The sequence below is a fragment of the Symsagittifera roscoffensis genome, chromosome 7, assembly GCF_963678635.1.
Source record: "Symsagittifera roscoffensis chromosome 7, txSymRosc1.1, whole genome shotgun sequence".
In the NCBI taxonomy this organism is placed as follows: domain Eukaryota; kingdom Metazoa; phylum Xenacoelomorpha; order Acoela; family Convolutidae; genus Symsagittifera; species Symsagittifera roscoffensis.
In genome coordinates, this window is record NC_087068.1 from 18063836 (window position 1) to 18081196 (window position 17361).

Sequence of the window (17361 nt, forward strand, 5' to 3'; positions counted from 1 at the left end):
CATGCTAATAACGCGATGGTCGACAGCTCGAGCCTTCCTGTGGCCATTGCTCCCCGCGAGAGAAAAAATGGATAATATTTCTTATGACACGATGAAAAAATCCAATTTCTGACGAAAAAAATTCTGGAACAAAACGCAGACGAAAAAATCCAATTTCTGGATTATGACACGACGAAAAAATCCAATTTCTGGCGAAAAAAATTCTGGAGCGAAACGCAGTTTCGTCATAACGAATTTTAGAAGTCTTTTTTTGAAGAAGAATATGGTTCGAAAAACCTCAAAGAAATAAACTCAGAGAAGTTACAAGTGTCTCATCAACAGGATCATAGAAATGTGAAGTCCCCAGTCCAGCAGGGCGCATAGCTCAGTGGGTTAGAGCATCGTGCTATTAACGCGAGGGTCGATAAATCGAGCCTTTCTGTGGCCATTGCTTCTCGCGAGAGAAAGAATTGATAATATTTTTATGACACGACGAAAAAAATCCAACTTCTGACGAAAAATTTTCTGGAAAAAAACGCAGAAAAACCAGAGTTTCGTCATAACGAAATTTAGAAGTCTTTTTTTGAAGAAGAAACCGTTTCGAAAAATCTCAAGTAAAAAAACGCAGAGAAGTTACAAGTGTCTCATCAACAGGATCATAAAGTTGTGAAGTCCCCAGTACAGCAGGCCGCATAGCTCAGTGGGTTGGAGCAACATGCTAATAACGCGAGGGTCGCAGCTCCAGCCTTCCTGTGGCCATTGCTTCCCGCGAGAGAAAGAATGGATGATATTTTTATGACACGACAAAAAAAATCCAAGTTCTGACGAAAAATTTTCTGGAGCAAAACGCAGAAAAGCCAGAGTTTCGTCATAACGAAATTTAGAAGTCTTTTTTTGAAGAAGAAACCGTTTCGAAAAATCTCAAGTAAAAAAACGCAGAGAAGCTACAAGTGTCTCATCACTAGGATCATAAAAATGTGAAGTCCCCAGTCCAGCAGGCCGCATAGCTCAGTGGGTTAGAGCATCGTGCTATTAACGCGAGGGTCGACAACTCGAGCTTTTCTGTGGCCATTGCTTCCCGCGAGAGAAAGAATGGATAATATTTTTATGACACGACAAAAAAATCCAATTTCTGACGAAAAACTTTCTGGAGCAAAACGCAGAAAAGCCAGAGTTTCGTCATAACGAAATTTAGAAGTCTTTTTTTGAAGAAGAAACCGTTTCAAAAAATCTCAAGTAAATAAATGCAGAGAAGTTACAAGTGTCTCATCAACAGGATCATAAAGTTGTGAAGTCCCCAGTACAGCAGGCCGCATAGCTCAGTGGGTTGGAGCAACATGGTAATAACGCGAGGGTCGCAGCACGAGCCTTCCTGTGGCCATTGCTTCCCGCGAGAGAAAGAATGGATAATATTTATATGACACGACAAAAAAATCCAATTTCTGACGAAAAATTTTCTGGAGCAAAACGCAGAAAAAGCCAGAGTTTCGTCATAACGAATTTTAGATGTCTTTTTTTTTTTGAAGAAGAATACGGTTCGAAAAACCTCAAAGAAATAAACTCAGAGAAGTTACAAGTGTCTCATCAACAGGATCATAAAAATGTGAAGTCCCCAGTCCAGCAGGCCGCATAGCTCAGTGGGTTAGAGCATCGTGCTATTAACGCGAGGGTCGACAACTCGAGCTTTTCTGTGGCCATTGCTTCCCGCGAGAGAAAGAATTGATATTTTTTAATGACACGACGAAAAAAAATACAACTTCTGACGAAACATTTTCTGGAAAAAAACGCAGAAAAGCCAGAGTTTCGTCATAACGAACTTTAGAAGTCTTTTTTTTTAAAGAAGAATAAGGATCGAAAAACCTCAAAGAAATAAACTCAGAGAAGTTACAAACGTTTCATCAACAGGATCGTAAAAATATGAAGTCCAAAATACAGGAAGCCGCATAGCTCAGTGGGTTAGAGCATCGTGCTAATAACGCGGGGGTCGACAGTTCGAGCCTGTCTGTGGCCATTTGTTCCCGCGAGAGAAAGAATTGATAATTTTTTATGACACGATGAAAAAAATCCAACTTCTGACAAAAATTTTTTTGGAAAAAACGCAGAAAAGCCAGAGTTTCGTCACAACGAATTTTAGAACTCTTTTTTTGAAGAAGAAGAATACGTTTCGAAAAAATTCAAGTAAATAAACGCAGAGAAGTTACAAGTGTCTCATCAATAAGATCAAAAAGTTGTGAAGTCCCCAGTACATCAGGCCGAATAACTCAGTCGATTAAAGCATCGCGCTAATAACGAGAGAGTCGACAGTTCGAGCCTGTCTGTGGTCAATGCTTCCCGCGAGCCAAAGGAATGAGTGTATTCTTTATGTCACGACGACTTAAAAAAAATCTGAAGAAAGGTTTACTGGAAAAAAAAACGCAGAAAAGCCGGAGCTTCTTCGTAGCGAATTTTAGAACTCTTTTTTTGAAGGAGAAGAGGTTTCAAAAAACCTCAAACAAACAAACTCAGAGAAGTTATAAGTGTCTCATCAATAAGATTTTGAAGTTGTGAAGTCCCCAGTACAGTAGGCCGCATAGCTCAGCCGGTTAGAGCATCGTGCTAATAACGCGAGGGTCGACAGATCGAGCCTGTCTGTGGTCAATGCTTCCCGCGAGCCACTTGAGTCAGTGAATTCTTTATGACTCGACGATTTAAAAAATATCAACTTCTTAAGAAAGATTTTCTCAAAATAAACGCAGAAAAGCCGGAGTTTCCTCTTAACGAACTTTAGAAGTCTTTTTTTTAAAGAAGAATACGTTTCGAAAAACCTTAAGTAAACAAACGCAGAGAAGTTACAAGTGTCTCATCAATAAGATCAAAAAGTTGTGAAGACCCAAGTACAGCAGGCCGAATAGCTCAGTCGGTTAGACCATCGTGCTAACAACGCGAGGTTCGACAGTTCGAGCCTGTCTGTGGCCAATGCTTCCCGCGAGAGAAAGAATTGATTATATTTTCATGACAAGACGAGAAACAATTCAACTTCTGACGAAAAACATTCTGGAAAAAAACGCAGAAAAGCCAGAGTTTCTTCATAACGAATTTTAGAAGTCTTTTTTTTTGAAGAAGAAGACATTTCGAAAAACCTCAGAGAGGTTACAAGTGTCTCATCAACCAGATTGTGAAGTTGTGAAGTCCCCAGTACATAAGGCCGCCTAGCTCAGTGGGTTGGAGCAACATGCTAATAACGCGAGGGTCAACAGTTCGAGCCTGTCTGTGGCCAATGCTTCCCGCGAGAGAAATAATTGATTATATTTTCATGACAAGAAGAGAAACAATTCAACTTCTGGCGAAAAATGTTCTGGAAAAAACTCAGAAAAGCCAGAGTTTCTTCTTAACGAATTTTAGAAGTATTTTTTTCAAGAAGAATACGTTTCGAAAAACCTCAAGTAAACAAACGCAGAGAGGTTACAAGTGTCTCATCAATAAGATCATAAAGTTGTGAAGACCCCAGTACAGCAGTCCGCATAGCTCAGTCGGTTAGAGCATCGTGCTAATAACGCGAGGGTCGACAGTTCGAGCCTGTTTGTGGACATTGCTTCCCGCGAGAGAAAGAATTGATTTTATTTTTATGACACGACGAGAGACAATTCAACTTCTGACAAAAAACTTTCTGGAAAATAAAACGCAGAAAAGCCAGAGTTTCTTCATGACGAACTTTAGAAGTATTTTTTTTGAAGAAGAATACGTTTCGAAAACATCAAAAAAAAGCTCAGAGAAGTTACAAGTGCCTCATCAATAGGATAATAAAGATGTAAAGTAGACAGTACATCAGGCCGCATAGCTCAGTCGGCTAAAGCATGGTGCTAATAATGCGAAGGTCGACAGTTTGAGCCTCTCTGTGGCCCATGCTTCCCGCGAGAGAATTAATTCATTTTATTTTTTTGACACGACAAAGAAAAATTCAATTTCTGACGAAAAATGTTCTGGAAAAAACTCAGAAAAGCCAGAGTTTCTTCATAACGAATTTTAGAAGTATTTTTTTGAAGAAGAATACGTTTCGAAAAACCTCAAGTGAACAAACGCAGAGAGGTTACAAGTGTCTCATCAATAAGATCATAAAGTTGTGAAGACCCCAGTACAGCAGTCCGCATAGCTCAGTCGGTTAGAGCATCGTGCTAATAACGCGAGGGTCGACAGTTCGAGCCTGTCTGTTGCCAGTGCTTCCCGCGAAAGAAAGAATTGATTTTATTTTTATGACACGACGAAAAAACTCAAATTCTGACGAAAAACTTTCTGGAAAAAAAAGCAGAAAAGCCAGAGTTTCTTCATAACGAATTTGAGAAGTATTTTTTTTTGAAGAAGAATACGTTTCGAAAACATCAAGTAAACAAACGCAGAGAAGTTACAAGTGTCTCATCAATAAGATAATAGAGTTGTGAAGTCCCAAGTATAGCAGGCCGCATAGCTCAGTCGGTTAGAGCATCGTGCTAATAACGCGAGGGTCGACAGTTCGAGCCTGTCTGTGGCCATTGCTTCCCGCGAGAGAAAGAATTGATTTTATTTTTATGACACAACGAGAGACAATTCAACTTCTGACAAAAAACTTTCTGGAAAATAAAACGCAGAAAAGCCAGAGTTTCTTCATAACGAATTTTAGAAGTATTTTTTTTTGAAGAAGAATACGTTTCGAAAACATCAAAAAAAAAGCTCAGAGAAGTTACAAGTGCCTCATCAATATGATAATAAAGATGTAAAGTAGACAGTACATCAGGCCGCATAGCTCAGTCGGCTAAAGCATGGTGCTAATAATGCGAAGGTCGAAAGTTTGAGCCTCTCTGTGGCCCATGCTTCCCGCGAGAGAAAGAATTCATTTTATTTTTATGACACGACGAAAAAAATTCAATTTCTGACGAAAAATGTTCTGGAAAAAACTCAGAAAAGCCAGAGTTTCTTCATAACGAATTTTAGAAGTATTTTTTTGAAGAATAATACGTTTCGAAAAACCTAAAGTGAACAAACGCAGAGAGGTTACAAGTGTCTCATCAATAAGATCATAAAGTTGTGAAGACCCCAGTACAGCAGTCCGCATAGCTCAGTCGGTTAGAGCAGCGTGCTAATAACGCGAGGTTCGACAGTTCGAGCCTGTCTGTTTCCAGTGCTTACCGCGAAAGAAAGAATTGATTTTATTTTTATGACACGACGAAAAAATTCAAATTCTGACGAAAAACTTTCTGGAAAATAAAACGCAGAAAAGCCAGAGTTTCTTCATAACGAATTTTAGAAGTATTTTTTTTTGAAGAAGAATACGTTTCGAAAACATCAAGTAAACAAACGCAGAGAAGTTACAAGTGTCTCATCAAAAAGATAATAGAGTTGTGAAGTCCCAAGTATAGCAGGCCGCATAGCTCAGTCGGTTAGAGCATCGTGCTAATAACGCGAGGGTCGACAGTTCGAGCCTGTCTGTGGCCATTGCTTCCCGCGAGAGAAAGAATTGATTTTTTTTTATGACACGACGAGAGACAATTCAACTTCTGACAAAAAACTTTCTGGAAAATAAAACGCAGAAAAGCCAGAGTTTCTTCATAACGAATTTTAGAAGTATTTTTTTGAAGAAGAATACGTTTCGAAAAACCTCAAGTGAACAAACGCAGAGAGGTTACAAGTGTCTCATCAATAAGATCATAAAGTTGTGAAGACCCCAGTACAGCAGTCCGCATAGCTCAGTCGGTTAGAGCAGCGTGCTAATAACGCGAGGTTCGACAGTTCGAGCCTGTCTGTTTCCAGTGCTTACCGCGAAAGAAAGAATTGATTTTATTTTTATGACACGACGAAAAAATTCAAATTCTGACGAAAAACTTTCTGGAAAATAAAACGCAGAAAAGCCAGAGTTTCTTCATAACGAATTTTAGAAGTATTTTTTTTTGAAGAAGAATACGTTTCGAAAACATCAAGTAAACAAACGCAGAGAAGTTACAAGTGTCTCATCAAAAAGATAATAGAGTTGTGAAGTCCCAAGTATAGCAGGCCGCATAGCTCAGTCGGTTAGAGCATCGTGCTAATAACGCGAGGGTCGACAGTTCGAGCCTGTCTGTGGCCATTGCTTCCCGCGAGAGAAAGAATTGATTTTTTTTTATGACACGACGAGAGACAATTCAACTTCTGACAAAAAACTTTCTGGAAAATAAAACGCAGAAAAGCCAGAGTTTCTTCATAACGAATTTTAGAAGTATTTTTTTGAAGAAGAATACGTTTCGAAAAACCTCAAGTGAACAAACGCAGAGAGGTTACAAGTGTCTCATCAATAAGATCATAAAGTTGTGAAGACCCCAGTACAGCAGTCCGCATAGCTCAGTCGGTTAGAGCAGCGTGCTAATAACGCGAGGGTCGACAGTTCGAGCCTGTCTGTTTCCAGTGCTTACCGCGAAAGAAAGAATTGATTTTATTTTTATGACACGACGAAAAAATTCAAATTCTGACGAAAAACTTTCTGGAAAATAAAACGCAAAAAAGCCAGAGTTTCTTCATAACGAATTTTAGAAGTATTTTTTTTTGAAGAAGAATACGTTTCGAAAACATCAAGTAAACAAACGCAGAGAAGTTACAAGTGTCTCATCAAAAAGATAATAGAGTTGTGAAGTCCTAAGTATAGCAGGCCGCATAGCTCAGTCGGTTAGAGCATCGTGCTAATAACGCGAGGGTCGACAGTTCGAGCCTGTCTGTGGCCATTGCTTCCCGCGAGAGAAAGAATTGATTTTATTTTTATGACACGACGAGAGACAATTCAACTTCTGACAAAAAACTTTCTGGAAAATAAAACGCAGAAAAGCCAGAGTTTCTTCATAACGAATTTTAGAAGTATTTTTTTTGAAGAAGAATACGTTTCGAAAACATCAAAAAAAAGCTCAGAGAAGTAACAAGTGCCTCATCAATAGGATAATAAAGATGTAAAGTAGACAGTACATCAGGCCGCATAGCTCAGTCGGCTAAAGCATGGTGCTAATAATGCGAAGGTCGACAGTTTGAGCCTCTCTGTGGCCCATGCTTCCCGCGAGAGAAAGAATTCATTTTATTTTTATGACACGACGAAAAAAAATTCAATTTCTGACGAAAAATGTTCTGGAAAAAACTCAGAAAAGCCAGAGTTTCTTCATAACGAATTTTAGAAGTATTTTTTTGAAGAAGAATACGTTTCGAAAAACCTCAAGTGAACAAACGCAGAGAGGTTACAAGTGTCTCATCAATAAGATGATAAAGTTGTGAAGACCCCAGTACAGCAGTCCGCATAGCTCAGTCGGTTAGAGCATCGAGCTAATAACGCGAGGGTCGACAGTTCGAGCCTGTCTGTTGCCAGTGCTTCCCGCGAAAAGAATTGATTTTATTTTTATGACACGACGAAAAAATTCAAATTCTGACGAAAACTTTCTGGAAAATAAAACGCAGAAAAGCCAGAGTTTCTTCATAACGAATTTTAGAAAAATTTTTTTTGAAGAAGAATACGTTTCGAAAACATCAAGTAAACAAACGCAGAGAAGTTACAAGTGTCTCATCAATAAGATAATAGAGTTGTGAAGTCCCAAGTATAGCAGGCCGCATAGCTCAGTCGGTTAGAGCATCGTGCTAATAACGCGAGGGTCGACAGTTCGAGCCTGTCTGTGGCCATTGCTTCCCGCGAGAGAAAGAATTGATTTTTTTTTATGACACGACGAGAGACAATTCAACTTCTGACAAAAAACTTTCTGGAAAATAAAACGCAGAAAAGCCAGAGTTTCTTCATAACGAATTTTAGAAGTATTTTTTTGAAGAAGAATACGTTTCGAAAAACCTCAAGTGAACAAACGCAGAGAGGTTACAAGTGTCTCATCAATAAGATCATAAAGTTGTGAAGACCCCAGTACAGCAGTCCGCATAGCTCAGTCGGTTAGAGCAGCGTGCTAATAACGCGAGGGTCGACAGTTCGAGCCTGTCTGTTTCCAGTGCTTACCGCGAAAGAAAGAATTGATTTTATTTTTATGACACGACGAAAAAATTCAAATTCTGACGAAAAACTTTCTGGAAAATAAAACGCAGAAAAGCCAGAGTTTCTTCATAACGAATTTTAGAAGTATTTTTTTTTGAAGAAGAATACGTTTCGAAAACATCAAAAAATCAAACGCAGAGAAGTTACAAGTGTCTCATCAAAAAGATAATAGAGTTGTGAAGTCCCAAGTATAGCAGGCCGCATAGCTCAGTCGGTTAGAGCATCGTGCTAATAACGCGAGGGTCGACAGTTCGAGCCTGTCTGTGGCCATTGCTTCCCGCGAGAGAAATAATTGATTTTTTTTTATGACACGACGAGAGACAATTCAACTTCTGACAAAAAACTTTCTGGAAAATAAAACGCAGAAAAGCCAGAGTTTCTTCATAACGAATTTTAGAAGTATTTTTTTGAAGAAGAATACGTTTCGAAAAACCTCAAGTGAACAAACGCAGAGAGGTTACAAGTGTCTCATCAATAAGATCATAAAGTTGTGAAGACCCCAGTACAGCAGTCCGCATAGCTCAGTCGGTTAGAGCAGCGTGCTAATAACGCGAGGGTCGACAGTTCGAGCCTGTCTGTTTCCAGTGCTTACCGCGAAAGAAAGAATTGATTTTATTTTTATGACACGACGAAAAAATTCAAATTCTGACGAAAAACTTTCTGGAAAATAAAACGCAGAAAAGCCAGAGTTTCTTCATAACGAATTTTAGAAGTATTTTTTTTTGAAGAAGAATACGTTTCGAAAACATCAAAAAATCAAACGCAGAGAAGTTACAAGTGTCTCATCAAAAAGATAATAGAGTTGTGAAGTCCCAAGTATAGCAGGCCGCATAGCTCAGTCGGTTAGAGCATCGTGCTAATAACGCGAGGGTCGACAGTTCGAGCCTGTCTGTGGCCATTGCTTCCCGCGAGAGAAAGAATTGATTTTATTTTTATGACACGACGAGAGACAATTCAACTTCTGACAAAAAACTTTCTGGAAAATAAAACGCAGAAAAGCCAGAGTTTCTTCATAACGAATTTTAGAAGTATTTTTTTTGAAGAAGAATACGTTTCGAAAACATCAAAAAAAAGCTCAGAGAAGTTACAAGTGCCTCATCAATAGGATAATAAAGATGTAAAGTAGACAGTACATCAGGCCGCATAGCTCAGTCGGCTAAAGCATGGTGCTAAAAATGCGAAGGTCGACAGTTTGAGCCTCTCTGTGGCCCATGCTTCCCGCGAGAGAAAGAATTCATTTTATTTTTATGACACGACGAAAAAAAATTCAATTTCTGACAAAAAATGTTCTGGAAAAAAATCAGAAAAGCCAGAGTTTCTTCATAACGAATTTTAGAAGTATTTTTTTGAAGAAGAATACGTTTCGAAAAACCTCAAGTGAACAAACGCAGAGAGGTTACAAGTGTCTCATCAATAAGATCATAAAGTTGTGAAGACCCCAGTACAGCAGTCCGCATAGCTCAGTCGGTTAGAGCATCGAGCTAATAACGCGAGGGTCGACAGTTCGAGCCTGTCTGTTGCCAGTGCTTCCCGCGAAAAGAATTGATTTTATTTTTATGACACGACGAAAAAATTCAAATTCTGACGAAAAACTTTCTGGAAAATAAAACGCAGAAAAGCCAGAGTTTCTTCATAACGAATTTTAGAAGTATTTTTTTTTAAGAAGAATACGTTTCGAAAACATCAAGTAAACAAACGCAGAGAAGTTACAAGTGTCTCATCAATAAGATAATAGAGTTGTGAAGTCCGAAGTATAGCAGGCCGCATAGCTCAGTGGGTTAGAGCATCGTGCTAATAACGCGAGGGTCGACAGTTCGAGCCTGTCTGTGGCCATTGCTTCCCGCGAGAGAAAGAATTGATTTTATTTTTATGACACGACGAGAGACAATTCAACTTCTGACAAAAAACTTTCTGGAGAATAAAACGCAGAAAAGCCAGAGTTTCTTCATAACGAATTTTAGAAGTATTTTTTTTGAAGAAGAATACGTTTCGAAAACATCAAAAAAAAGCTCAGAGAAGTTACAAGTGCCTCATCAATAGGATAATAAAGATGTAAAGTAGATAATACATCAGGCCGCATATCTCAGTCGGCTAAAGCATGGTGCTAATAATGCAAAGGTCGACAGTTTGAGCCTCTCTGTGGCCCATGCTTCCCGCGAGAGAAAGAATTCATTTTATTTTTATGACACGACGAAAAAAAATTCAATTTCTGACGAAAAATGTTCTAGAAAAAAGTCAGAAAAGCCAGAGTTTCTTCATAACGAAATTTAGAAGTATTTTTTTGAAGAAGAATACGTTTCGAAAAACCTCAAGTGAACAAACGTAGAGAGGTTACAAGTGTCTCATCAATAAGATCATAAAGTTGTGAAGACCCCAGTTCAGCAGTCCGCATAGCTCAGTCGGTTAGAGCATCGTGCTAATAACGCGAGGGTCGACAGTTCGAGCCTGTCTGTTGCCAGTGCTTCCCGCGAAAGAAAGAATTGATTTTATTTTTATGACACGACGAGAGACAATTCAACTTCTGACTAAAAACTTTCTGGAAATAAAAACGCAGAAAAGCCAGAGTTTCTTCATAACGAATTTTAGAAGTATTTATTTGAAGAAGAAGATGGTTCGAAAAATCTCGAGTAAATAAACGCAAATAAGTTACAAGTGTCTCATCAACAGGATCATAAAGTTGTGAAGTGGCCAGTACAGCAGGCCGCATAGCTCAGTGGGTTAGAGCACCCTGCTAATAACGCGAGGGTGGACAGCTCGAGCCTTCCTGTGGCCATTGCTTCCCGCGAGAGACAGAACTGATTTTATTTTTATGACACGACGAGAGACAATTCAACTTCTGACGAAAAATGTTCTGGAAAATAAAACGCAGAAAAGCCCGAGTTTCTTCATAACGAATTTTTAGAAGTCTTTTTTTAAAGAAGAATAAGTTTTGAAAAACCTCAAGTAAATAAACGCAGAGAAGTTACAAGTGTCTCATCAATAAGACCATAAAGTTGTGAAGTCCCCAGTCCAGCAGGCCGCATAGCTCAGTCGGTTAGAGCATCGTGCTAATAACGCGAGGGTCGACAGTCCGAGCCTGTCTGTGGCCAATGCTTCCCGCGAGAGAAATAATTGATTATATTTTCATGACAAGACGAGAAACAATTCAACTTCCGACGAAAATCTTTCTGGAAAAAAAACGCAGAAAAGCCAGAAATTCTTCATAACGAATTTTAGAAGTCTTTATTTGAAGAAGAAGACGGTTCGAAAAATCTCGAGTAAATAAACGCAAATAAGTTACAAGTGTCTCATCAACAGGATCATAAAGTTGTGAAGTCGCCAGTACAGCAGGCTGCATAGCTCAGTGGGTTAGAGCACCCTGCTAATAACGCGAGGGTGGACAGGTCGAGCCTTCCTGTGGCCATTGCTTCCCGCGAGAGACAGAACTGATTTTATTTTTATGACACGACGAGAGACAATTCAACTTCTGACAAAAAATGTTCTGGAAAATAAAACGCAGAAAAGCCAGAGTTTCTTCATAACGAATTTAACGAATTTTAGAAGTATTTTTTTTGAGAAACCTCAAATAAATAAACTCAAAAAAGTTACAAGTGTCTCATCAACAGAATGATAAAGTTGTGAAGTCCCCAATACAGCAGGCCGCATAGCTCAGTGAGTTAGAGCATCGTGCTAATAACGCGACGTCGGCAGTTCGAGCCTGTCTGGGACATTTGCTTCCCGCGAGAGAAAGGATTGATGCTATTTTTATGACACGACAAAAAAAATCCAACTTTTGACGAAACGTTTACTGGAAAAAAAAGCAGAAAAACCAGAGTTTCGTCATAGCGAATTTCAGAAGTCTTTTTTTAAAGCAGAATACGTAAATAAACGCAGAGAAGTTACAAGTGTCTTATCAATAAGATCAAAAAAAATATGAAGTCCCAAGTACATCAGGCCGCATAGCTCAGTCGGTTAGAGCATCGTGCTAATAACGCGAGGATCGACAGTTCGAGCCTGTCTGTGGCCAGTGCTTCCCGCGAGAGAAAGAATTAATTTTATTTTTATGACACGACGAGAGACAATTCAACTTCTGACGAAAAACTTTTGAAAAATAAAACGCAGAAAAGCCAGAGTTTCGTCATAACGAATTTTAGAAGCATTTTATTTGAAGAAGAATACGTTTCGAAAAACCTCCAGTAAACAAACGCAGAGAGCTTACAAGTGTCTCATCAATAAGATAAAAAAAAATATGAAGTCCCAAGTACATCAGGCCGCATAGCACAGTCGGTTAGAGCATCGTGCTAATAACGCGAGGGTCGACAGTTCGAGCCTGTCTGTGGTCAATGCTTCTCGCGAGCCAAAGAAATGAGTCTATTCTTTATGTCACGACGATTTAAAAAGTTCAACTTGAAGAAAGATTTTCTGGAAAAAAAAACGCAGAAAATCCAGAGTTTCGTCATAACGAATTTTAGAAGCATTTTATTTGAAGAAGAATACGTTTCGAAAAACCTCAAGTAAACAAACGCAGAGAGCTTACAAGTGTCTTATCAATAAGATCAAAAAAAATATGAAGTCCCAAGTACATCAGGCCGCATAGCTCAGTCGGTTAGAGCATCGTGCTAATAACGCGAGGATCGACAGTTCGAGCCTGTCTGTGGCCAGTGCTTCCCGTGAGAGAAAGAATTAATTTTATTTTTATGACACGACGAGAGACAATTCAACTTCTGACGAAAAACTTTTGAAAAATAAAACGCAGAAAAGCCAGAGTTTCGTCATAGCGAATTTCAGAAGTCTTTTTTTAAAGCAGAATACGTTTGGAAAAGCCTCAAGTAAATAAACGCAGAGAAGTTACAAGTGTCTTATCAATAAGATCAAAAAAAATATGAAGTCCCAAGTACATCAGGCCGCATAGCACAGTCGGTTAGAGCATCGTGCTAATAACGCGAGGGTCGACAGTTCGAGCCTGTCTGTGGTCAATGCTTCTCGCGAGCCAAAGAAATGAGTCTATTCTTTATGTCACGACGATTTAAAAAGTTCAACTTGAAGAAAGATTTTCTGGAAAAAAAAACGCAGAAAATCCAGAGTTTCGTCATAACGAATTTTAGAAGCATTTTATTTGAAGAAGAATACGTTTCGAAAAACCTCAAGTAAATAAACGCAGAGAGGTTACAAGTGTCTCATCAATAAGATCATAAAGTTGTGTAGACCCCAGTACAGCAGGCCGCATAGCTCAGTCGGTTAGAGCATCGTGCTAATAACGCGAGGGTCGACAGCTCGAGCCTGTCTTTGGTCAATGCTTCTCGCGAGAGACAGAATTGATTTTATTTTTATGACACGACGAGAGACAATTCAACTTCTGACGAAAAACTTTCTGGGAAATAAAACGCAGAAAAGCCAGAGTTTCGTCATAACGAATTTTAGAAGCATTTTATTTGAAGAAGAATACGTTTCGAAAAACCTCAAGTAATCAAACGCAGAGAGGTTACAAGTGTCTCATCAATAAGATCATAAAGTTGTGTAGACCCCAGTACAGCAGCCCGCATAGCTCAGTCGGTTAGAGCATCGTGCTAATAACGCGAGGGTCGACAGCTCGAGCCTGTCTTTGGTCAATGCTTCTCGCGAGAGACAGAATTGATTTTATTTTTATGACACGACGAGAGACAATTCAACTTCTGACGAAAAACTTTTGAAAAATAAAACGCAGAAAAGCCAGAGTTTCGTCAAAACGAATTTTAGAAGCATTTTATTTGAAGAAGAATACGTTTCGAAAAACCTCAGGTAAACAAACGCAGAGAGGTTACAAGTGTCTCATCAATAAGATCATAAAGTTGTGTAGACCCCAGTACAGCAGGCCGCATAGCTCAGTCGGTTAGAGCATCGTGCTACTAACGCGAGGGTCAACAGTTCGAGCCTGTCTGTGGCCAGTGCTTCCCGCGAAAGAAAGAATTAATTTTATTTTTATGACACGACGAGAGACAATTCAACTTCTGGCGAAAAACTTTTGAAAAATAAAACGCAGAAAAGCCAGAGTTTCGTCATAACGAATTTTAGAAGCATTTTATTTGAAGAAGAATACGTTTCGAAAAACCTCAAGTAAACAAACGCAGAGAGGTTACAAGTGTCTCATCAATAAGATCATAAAGTCGTGTAGACCCCAGTACAGCAGGCCGCATAGAACAGTCGGTTAGAGCATCGTGCTAATAACGCGAGGGTCGACAGTTCGAGCCTGTCTGTGGTCAATGCTTCTCGCGAGCCAAAGGAATGAGTCTATTCTTCATGGAATAGAAAAAAACGCAGAAAAGCAGGAGCTTCTTCTTAACGAATATTAGAAGTCTTGAAGAAGACGTTTCGAAAAATATCAAAAAAAACTCAGAGAAGTAACAAGTGTCTCTTTAATAAGATCATAGAGTTGCGAAGTCCCCAGTACAGCAGGCCGCATAGCTCAGTCGGTTAGAGCATCGTGCTAATAACGCGAGGGTCGACAGTTCGAGCCTGTCTGTGGCCAGTGCTTCCAGCGAGAGAAAGAATTATTTTTATTTTTATGACACGACGAGAGACAATTCAACTTCTGACGAAAAACTTTTGAAAAATAAAACGCAGAAAAGCCAGAGTTTCGTCATAACGAATTTTAGAAGCATTTTATTTGAAGAAGAATACGTTTCCAAAAACCTCAAGTAAACAAACGCAGAGAAGTTACAAGTGTCTCATCAATATGATCATAAAGTTGTGTAGACCCCAGTACAGCAGGCCGCATAGCACAGTCGGTTAGAGCATCGTGCTAATAACGCGAGGGTCGACAGTTCGAGCCTGTCTGTGGTCAATGCTTCTCGCGAGCCAAAGAAATGAGTCTATTCTTTATGTCACGACGATTTAAAAAGTTCAACTTGAAAGATTTTCTGGAAAAAAAAACGCAGAAAAGCCAGAGTTTCGTCATAACGATTTTTAGAAGTATTTTATTTGAAGAAGAATACGTTTCGAAAAACCTCAAGTAAACAAACGCAGAGAGGTTACAAATGTCTCATCAATAAGATCATAAAGTTGAGTAGACCCCAGTACAGCAGGCCGCATAGCTCAGTCGGTTAGAGCATCGTGCTAATAACGCTAGGGTCGACAGCTCGAGCCTGTCTATGGTCAATGCTTCTCGCGAGAGACAGAATTGATTTTATTTTTATGACACGACGAGAGACAATTCAACTTCTGACGAAAAACTTTCTGGAAAATAAAACGCAGAAAAGCCAGAGTTTCTTCATAACGAATTTTAGAAGTATTTTTTTTGAAGAAGAATATGTTTCGAAAAGACTCAAGTAAACAAACGCAGAGAGGTTACAAATGTCTCATCAATAAGATCATAAAGTTGTGAAGACCCTATTACATCAGGCTGCATAGCTCAGTCGGTTAGAGCATCGTGCGAATAACGCGAGGGTCGACAATTTGAGCCTGTCTGTGGCCCATGCTTCCCGCGAGAGAAAGAATTGATTTTATTTTTATGACACGACGAAAAAAAATTCAATTTCTGACGAAAAATGTTCTGGAAAAAACTCAGAAAAGCCAGAGTTTCTTCATAACGAATTTTAAAAGTATTTTTTTTGAAGAAGAATACGTTTCGAAAAACCTCAAGTAAACAAACGCAGAGAAGTTACAAGTGCCTCATCAATAGGATAAAAAAGATGTAAAGTAGACAGTACATCAGGCCGCATAGCTCAGTCGGCTAAAGCATGGTGCTAATAATGCGAAGGTCGACAGTTTGAGCCTCTCTGTGGCCCATGCTTCCCGCGAGAGAAAGAATTGATTTTATTTTTATGACACGACGAAAAAAAATTCAATTTCTGACGAAAAATGTTCTGGAAAAAACTCAGAAAAGCCAGAGTTTCTTCATAACGAATTTTAGAAGTATTTTTTTGAAGAATATTACGTTTCGAAAAACCTCAAGTAAACCAACGCAGAGAGGTTACAAGTGTCTCATCAATAAGATCATAAAGTTGTGTAGACCCCAGTACAGCAGGCCGCATAGCTCAGTCGGTTAGAGCATCGTGCTAATAACGCGAGGGTCGACAGTTCGAGCCTGTCTGTGGTCAATGCTTCTCGCGAGAGACAGAATTGATTTTATTTTTATGACACGACGAGAGACAATTCAACTTTCTGGAAAATAAAACGCAGAAAAGCCAGAGTTTCTTCATAACGAATTTTAGAAGTATTTTTTTTTGAAGAAGAATACGTTTCGAAAACATCAAAAAAAGCTCAGAGAAGTTACAAGTGCCTCATCAATAGGATAATAAAGATGTAAAGTAGACAGTACATCAGGCCGCATAGCTCAGTCGGTTAGAGCTTCGTGCTAATAATGCGAGGGTCGACAGTTCGAGCCTGTCTGTGGCCAATGCTTCCCGCGAGAGAAATAATTGATTATATTTTCATGACAAGACGAGAAACAATTCAACTTCAGACGAAAATCTTTCTGGAAAAAAAACACAGAAAAGCCAGAAATTCTTCATAACTAATTTTAGAAGTCTTTTTTTGAAGAAGAAGACGGTTCGAAAAATCTCGAAAAAAAAACGCAATTAAGTTACAAGTGTCTCATCAACAGGATCATAAAGTTGTGAAGTCCCCAGTACAGCAGGCTGCATAGCTCAGTGGGTTAGAGCACCATGCTAATAACGCGAGGGTCGACAGCTCGAGGCGGTCTGTGGCCAGTGCTTCCCGCGAGAGAAAGAATTGATTTTATTTTTATGACACGACGAGAGACAACTCAACTTCTGACGAAAAACTTTCTGGAAAATAAAACGCAGAAAGCCAGAGTTTCTTCATAACGAATTTTAGAAGTATTTTTTTTTGAAGAAGAAGAATACGTTTCGAAAAAATCAAAAAAAGCTCAGAGAAGTTACAAGTGCCTCATCAATAGGATAAAAAAGATGTAAAGTAGACAGTACATCAGGCCGCATAGCTCAGTCGGCTAAAGCATGGTGCTAATAATGCGAAGGTCGACAGTTTGAGCCTCTCTGTGGCCCATGCTTCCCGCGAGAGAAAGAATTGATTTTATTTTTATGACACGACGAAAAAAATTCAATTTCTGACGAAAATTGTTGTGGAAAAAACTCAGAAAAGCCAGAGTTTCTTCATAACGAATTTCAGAAGTATTTTGTTGAAGAAGATTACGTTTCGAAAAACCTCAAGTAAACAAACGCAGAGAGGTTACAAGTGTCTCATCAATAAGATCATAAAGTTGTGAAGACCCCAGTACAGCAGGCCGCATAGCTCAGTCGGTTAGAGCTTCGTGCTAATAACGCGAAGGTCGACAGCTCGAGCCTTACTGTGGTCATTGCTTCCAGCGAGAGAAAGAAGTGATTTTATTTTTATGACACGACGAGCGACAATTCAACTTCTGACGAAAAACTTTCTGGAAAATAAAACGCAGA

General features: G+C 39.2%; 1 protein-coding gene and 27 non-coding genes across 28 annotated transcripts in view; 27 read left to right on the top strand and 1 right to left on the bottom strand.

The window, feature by feature from the left end:
• Window positions 1-17361, bottom strand: part of LOC134851932 (SCO-spondin-like) — a 116675-nt gene that overhangs the window by 8674 nt on the left and 90640 nt on the right. The gene's annotated exons all lie outside the window — the stretch shown is intronic.
• Window positions 1917-1990, top strand: Trnai-aau (transfer RNA isoleucine (anticodon AAU)). Its single transcript has one exon. It is a non-coding gene; the product is annotated as a tRNA-Ile (tRNA).
• On the top strand, window positions 2543-2616 carry Trnai-aau (transfer RNA isoleucine (anticodon AAU)). The gene has a single exon. It is a non-coding gene; the product is annotated as a tRNA-Ile (tRNA).
• On the top strand, window positions 2861-2934 carry Trnav-aac (transfer RNA valine (anticodon AAC)). The gene has a single exon. It is a non-coding gene; the product is annotated as a tRNA-Val (tRNA).
• On the top strand, window positions 3474-3547 carry Trnai-aau (transfer RNA isoleucine (anticodon AAU)). The gene has a single exon. It is a non-coding gene; the product is annotated as a tRNA-Ile (tRNA).
• Window positions 4099-4172, top strand: Trnai-aau (transfer RNA isoleucine (anticodon AAU)). Its single transcript has one exon. It is a non-coding gene; the product is annotated as a tRNA-Ile (tRNA).
• Window positions 4411-4484, top strand: Trnai-aau (transfer RNA isoleucine (anticodon AAU)). The gene has a single exon. It is a non-coding gene; the product is annotated as a tRNA-Ile (tRNA).
• Window positions 5351-5424, top strand: Trnai-aau (transfer RNA isoleucine (anticodon AAU)). Its single transcript has one exon. It is a non-coding gene; the product is annotated as a tRNA-Ile (tRNA).
• On the top strand, window positions 5979-6052 carry Trnai-aau (transfer RNA isoleucine (anticodon AAU)). The gene has a single exon. It is a non-coding gene; the product is annotated as a tRNA-Ile (tRNA).
• Window positions 6607-6680, top strand: Trnai-aau (transfer RNA isoleucine (anticodon AAU)). The gene has a single exon. It is a non-coding gene; the product is annotated as a tRNA-Ile (tRNA).
• On the top strand, window positions 7541-7614 carry Trnai-aau (transfer RNA isoleucine (anticodon AAU)). Its single transcript has one exon. It is a non-coding gene; the product is annotated as a tRNA-Ile (tRNA).
• Trnai-aau (transfer RNA isoleucine (anticodon AAU)) lies at window positions 8169-8242 on the top strand. The gene has a single exon. It is a non-coding gene; the product is annotated as a tRNA-Ile (tRNA).
• Window positions 8797-8870, top strand: Trnai-aau (transfer RNA isoleucine (anticodon AAU)). The gene has a single exon. It is a non-coding gene; the product is annotated as a tRNA-Ile (tRNA).
• On the top strand, window positions 9732-9805 carry Trnai-aau (transfer RNA isoleucine (anticodon AAU)). Its single transcript has one exon. It is a non-coding gene; the product is annotated as a tRNA-Ile (tRNA).
• Window positions 10357-10430, top strand: Trnai-aau (transfer RNA isoleucine (anticodon AAU)). The gene has a single exon. It is a non-coding gene; the product is annotated as a tRNA-Ile (tRNA).
• On the top strand, window positions 10988-11061 carry Trnai-aau (transfer RNA isoleucine (anticodon AAU)). Its single transcript has one exon. It is a non-coding gene; the product is annotated as a tRNA-Ile (tRNA).
• On the top strand, window positions 11905-11978 carry Trnai-aau (transfer RNA isoleucine (anticodon AAU)). Its single transcript has one exon. It is a non-coding gene; the product is annotated as a tRNA-Ile (tRNA).
• On the top strand, window positions 12221-12294 carry Trnai-aau (transfer RNA isoleucine (anticodon AAU)). Its single transcript has one exon. It is a non-coding gene; the product is annotated as a tRNA-Ile (tRNA).
• On the top strand, window positions 12539-12612 carry Trnai-aau (transfer RNA isoleucine (anticodon AAU)). The gene has a single exon. It is a non-coding gene; the product is annotated as a tRNA-Ile (tRNA).
• On the top strand, window positions 12854-12927 carry Trnai-aau (transfer RNA isoleucine (anticodon AAU)). The gene has a single exon. It is a non-coding gene; the product is annotated as a tRNA-Ile (tRNA).
• On the top strand, window positions 13171-13244 carry Trnai-aau (transfer RNA isoleucine (anticodon AAU)). The gene has a single exon. It is a non-coding gene; the product is annotated as a tRNA-Ile (tRNA).
• On the top strand, window positions 13802-13875 carry Trnas-acu (transfer RNA serine (anticodon ACU)). Its single transcript has one exon. It is a non-coding gene; the product is annotated as a tRNA-Ser (tRNA).
• On the top strand, window positions 14117-14190 carry Trnai-aau (transfer RNA isoleucine (anticodon AAU)). The gene has a single exon. It is a non-coding gene; the product is annotated as a tRNA-Ile (tRNA).
• Trnai-aau (transfer RNA isoleucine (anticodon AAU)) lies at window positions 14383-14456 on the top strand. The gene has a single exon. It is a non-coding gene; the product is annotated as a tRNA-Ile (tRNA).
• Window positions 14698-14771, top strand: Trnai-aau (transfer RNA isoleucine (anticodon AAU)). The gene has a single exon. It is a non-coding gene; the product is annotated as a tRNA-Ile (tRNA).
• On the top strand, window positions 15012-15085 carry Trnai-aau (transfer RNA isoleucine (anticodon AAU)). The gene has a single exon. It is a non-coding gene; the product is annotated as a tRNA-Ile (tRNA).
• Trnai-aau (transfer RNA isoleucine (anticodon AAU)) lies at window positions 15953-16026 on the top strand. The gene has a single exon. It is a non-coding gene; the product is annotated as a tRNA-Ile (tRNA).
• Trnai-aau (transfer RNA isoleucine (anticodon AAU)) lies at window positions 16252-16325 on the top strand. The gene has a single exon. It is a non-coding gene; the product is annotated as a tRNA-Ile (tRNA).